We start from the raw sequence: 5,000 nt of genomic DNA on the forward strand, positions 1-5,000 counted from the left end.
TAAAATTGGTTTGAGGCCTAGGGTTAGGCTAATTGAGGGTTTTGGGTTATCTTCAAAAAGGTACAACGATGACCTGCAACGAGTGACCCGTTAAAAATAATCCCTGTTTTGGACCTTCTGAAGAAATCCTGAAAATGAAAAAAAAAAAAAAAAAGGAGGTCACATTCGCATTTGAAACATGGATGTTTGGGGATAACATCTGAATGAATCTTTTTCATCAGGTGCTCGTGTCCTACACGAAACCTGAAATATGGTCATTTTACACGTACGTCATTTGAAAGCTTAAAGCAACGATGATGTCAAGGAAAGCGAGAACGGCAGAAAATAATGGGTTTAATTAATGAACAAAAACGATGTACACTCCGCACATGCGTTTTAAATGGTATTATTTTTGTCCAACGAAGTGAAATGACAAAATCTGAGGTTTTGTGGAGGACGCGAACACCCCATGATAAATTTTTGATTTTTATCTCCAAAACTCTACACCATTCTTACCAATTTCATTCCTGGAAGTTTGTACACATTTTCCATGGGAAATGACGTGGAATAATCCCAGAGTTGTTCTAATATCACGAAGTTATGTTTTTTCGAAGAATTTTTCGTAACCGTCGTCGTCGTCCTTGCTTGAGGTCCCTATTTGGGAGTTTCAGCAAGGACAACGGCAACATCAGCGACGACAACGGCGACGGCAACAAAACCGTCACAGATTTGTATATTTAGCTGTCAAAAACAACACCTTTGCACGCCCTGCACGTGCGTTTTTTCACTTTTCTCCATTTCTTTGCCGTCGTCAGCAAAACAAGACAACGTGAAATAGCCAACTTTGAGGTGTTATCAAGAACGTCAGCACTTGAGGATACTTTGTTTTTAAGTGCCGCTCAGACGAGTGTCATTTTTGAGGAACTACCACACCCTTCTCATATTAAGTGAATTAGTCACTATCTAAATGCAATAACGCGAATTTATATTTTGAGATGAGGTTCTCGTTGCCGTCGCCGTTGTCGTTGCTTAAGCTACCTAGTATTATAATTATAATTATAAAGATAATAATAATAATAATATTAATAATAATATTAATAATAATAATATCTGACCTGCTAAGCGCCCTTACTCGTAGTCGAGGACTGAATTGCTAAGGACGGAGCTCAACGAAGTCGGACCAAGGAGCTGTGCAGCCGGCTAGGCGCTTGGCCTTAACTTAGCACCATCGTAAGTATTTCGCAATTATTCCATTTTGTTCAAAAATAGGGGCCAACTATTATGAAACTGGATTTTAGGAACGGTTCTAAAGTGAACACAAAAAGTGAACGATTTTCTAATGTATGCTCACGCTGTCGTCAAAACCTGAAAGTTGCTGATTTCACGTTAAGTGGACTACGGCAAAAAATGCATTGAAATGCGGGCCGCTCGTGCAGCGGGTTTATTTTTCCTTCCTCATCGATGATCTTAAAACAGTAGAAGCTCTTGAATTGATTGCCTTAATAGTATACCGCCATCATAAAAGTTTAGAGTTAAGGATCATTCTCACACGTAGGAAGCCGCACTCCTTAATTACGAAATGAGTCTTTTATTAAGTAAAGTACGATCGTCCGGGTGAGTTTTATGTCGACCTTTTGTTTAATATCGTCCGCTTCAAGGACCCCAAGGGACTTACATCCTTCTTCTTCTTCTCCCAATAATTTTCTCAATTGTTTATCATCCGGTAAGCGGATGCCATCGCAGCGGTGAGGCTTTCCTCTTTTAATGATCATTACAGCGCATTTGAAAATTCCAAACTTCTTTTTCATCTCTACCTTGTTCCCACTGTCCGTACAGCTTGAGATCGTCCATGAAAAACAAGTGATTAATAATCCCTTTACTATTTCCAAAGTCGCAATCACCTTTCACCTTCCCTAGAGCGTCGGAGTGTAAGTGGTATTAATGACTTCATTAATGACAGTGCAAAAAGGGGAGGTCACTAACCATCTCTCTGAAGAATTCCACGTTTAATGTCTACTTCACCCAGTTTGACCTCCGGGTGTTAGCTCTGTTCTCCAGCCTTCCATGCTGCTTCGCAGGAATCTTATCATGTTATCAGCGACTCAAAGGAGTTCCACGCACCTTATTAACCAGGAGTGCGGTACCACGTCAAAGGATTTCGTGAAATTAAGGCCCACAGACGGATTTTTCACGCGTTGCTAAAGAAATGAAATGTTACTTCCGGTACTGACGTTATCATATCATGAGCTGACAAGAAAACCCACTCACAAGCTAAAGTCACCACACGAACTGTTGTTTCCATCGAAGGTGTTTCCTCGCCCTTCCTCGCGCCCGTTCTCAGATCAACTGCGCATGCGTAAACGAACTGACCTCCGGTTTGGAAAAAAAGCTTAATTTGTCATGTCGACCTCCATGCCGTGTTTTAGTTAATGTTACATTTTTCGGATGAGCAGTGAGAGTATAGTGGGCAGGAAAAGCCTACAAAAATCTTCTAGCCAGTAGTCAAGTTCCACGAAACATAAATTGCTCCAAATTGCTCGTCTGTCAAAATATCTTTTAGGAAAAGGCGGCGTGGATGACGAGTGCCAAAGATATTGATGATCACATCAATGTCAATCGCTCTGCCATAGCGGATGTTCATCATCGCCAGACCTGACTGTCTCTTTGTAGTCATTATACTTCTTTAAAGACCTTTTGCACTCTGCGGAAGTAACAGGTTATGTGCAAAGAATGCGAAGTAGGACATTTATGTTGGGAAGGAAAATAGGCACTTTTTTGGAAGACTCGATTTGTCAGCCACTTCTGACCATTTGCAACGCCAACGGACAAGCTCAACGTATCCCAAATCATCTCGATAAAACTGAATCGCTGCATCAATTGTGGCGTCACTTGAGCTGACCAATACTTCAGGTACCAAACACATCAGTTTGGAGACATTCATCTGGATTTCACTGGCGTACGTGTCCATATAGGCTATAAGGTGGTCCAACAGTGGAATGCACAGTGAACGTTGAAAGTACTGAACAGGTGTGACAAGTGGAACATCTCGATGTCGCTGTCTCTTGGCAATTCTTGGAAGTGCGGGCTCAACATGGACGTTTTTGCCTTGTTCAACGCTTGCTTCGTACCACCGATTGAAGTGAACCTCGAGCTGCTCTCCGATAGCTTTCAGATCTGATTTCACAGAGCCATCCTGGGTGTAAGCCTAGCGGTCTGAGGACAGACAAACACTTCATTACTGTGATCACCGTTACTATGAACTGGAACTGAGTTACGGCTGCCAGAAAACCGTTCGCCTTTGTGTCCGTTTCCTGGTCCCATTTCCAGGATCCGTGCTCGTCAAGGTAAAACGCACCATTTGCAATTACTTCGAATGTCTTGACAATTGCTCTGAAAAGGCTGTTAAATACCTCGAACGCCTCATGCCTCTTCACCCAGCGAGTGCGAGAAAGCGCTGCTAACAGCTCGTGCTTTTAGAAATATTTCCTTAAGTGTTCTTATCATGTTTCTTATCATTGGAATATCACAGGAATGTACAATAGCGAGATTCAGGCAGTGTGCATTGCAGTACGTATGGACTGCTTTGGGGCTCTTTTGTCTGGTAAATGCTTGCGTACCTCTTGCAGCCGAGGGCATACTAAATGCTCCATTATATCCTTGTCCATCTGCAATTTTTCACATCTAATGACCAGGTTTGGAGCGCTCGAGGATCGATGTTGCCACAGATTCACCTGTCGTCCATGCCAAACGTACAAATCCAAGAAATTCTTCGTGTATACTACAAGTTTCACCGACAAATCGATTTGATATGCAAAGCTGTTCAGTATTCGAAACGTCAGTTGTTTCATCGGCGAGAATCGTGAAGAAAGGTGCACGCTTTGGAATTTCACTAATAATTTGGTTCTTCAAATACTCCTGGTTGTTTGAAGTTACTTTAAAAGGATAACCCAAGACTAATTGCTGGTTTTCACTCACGTGATCAACAGCCATGTTTTTCAACGAAAACAAAAGCGTTTGCATAATAATAGAGTTAAATTCCCGGAGGATTTGGTGTGGGCACCAATATGGCCGCCTTTTCTTTGTTTAGGGACACCAACATGGCGGTCGTGACGTCATGTGAAAACCGAGAATTACTAATTGAGAAATACTTTTTTTTAATGAAAGAGATGTGTGATCTTCGTACATCTCCGCACAATATAAAACAATAATATTGTTCAGATACCTTCAACGGGATTGGAACCCACGACCTCTGCTATGCCGGTGCAATACTCTACTAAGCGCTGCACCACCATCTGAATCTGAGGCCACCAGAATTTTTAAGGTGTCTATAAGAGATAATTGTTTAAATTGTCCGAAGAAAGTGTGAGTCACTTCTCCCTTTCGTCTAAAAACCCACACTTCAAATACACACATCTTATTCAAATGTTTTTTTTTTAGTCAGTGCAATTCCGGCAAAAGACGAGAAAGCTGAAAACCTTTTTTTTTTTTCTGGAGACCTTTTTTTTGCTTGATCCACCATACTTTGAGATCACTTGCCAAATGTTGAAAAAAAAAATTAAATAAAGAATCCCTCCGTTCTTCATTGTCTATTGAATGTCTTTCTTATTGAAAATAACGACAAGGATGTGGCATATACTCAAGTCAGAAGAGGGAGATATATTGCAACACACATTGTGGCTTATCAGTTCTCAGTCTTCAATCTACACATCACTTTCTTCAATAATCACGATTATTCAAAAATGATTCTTGCCCTGACATCATTTAAGAACGTACTGTCCAAAAAAGAACAGAACTAAGGGACACCTTTTACTGTGCTTGAAGTCAAAGACAGATCCAAAAATTCCATTACATCTCAAGGAGTTTTCTAATGAAACCAAAGTGACCCACATACATGTAAGTGACTCATGATCCAAAGTAAACCTCACCGCGCCTCCGGTCTCAGCTCTTGGTTTCTTATTAGATTTGTCTATTTCGGCATACGCAGGCAATGCCATAGCCTGGCCTGCATCTTCTTTTTCCCT

At 41.2% G+C, this 5,000-nt stretch overlaps 1 protein-coding gene across 3 annotated transcripts in view; it reads left to right on the forward strand.

Annotated features, from left to right (window-relative positions):
• The window catches only part of LOC137983702 (fibroblast growth factor receptor 3-like), a 62,790-nt gene extending 62,680 nt beyond the window's left edge, over window positions 1-110 (forward strand). For all 3 annotated transcript variants that reach the window (XM_068830869.1, XM_068830871.1, XM_068830870.1), the window contains one exon: window positions 1-110. This exon is cut by the window's left edge and continues 1,735 nt beyond it. The gene's annotated coding sequence lies outside the window, so the exon portion shown is untranslated.
• Window positions 111-5,000: the final 4,890 nt, after the last annotated feature.

The sequence above is a fragment of the Montipora foliosa genome, chromosome 13, assembly GCF_036669935.1.
Source record: "Montipora foliosa isolate CH-2021 chromosome 13, ASM3666993v2, whole genome shotgun sequence".
In the NCBI taxonomy this organism is placed as follows: Eukaryota; Metazoa; Cnidaria; class Anthozoa; order Scleractinia; family Acroporidae; genus Montipora; species Montipora foliosa.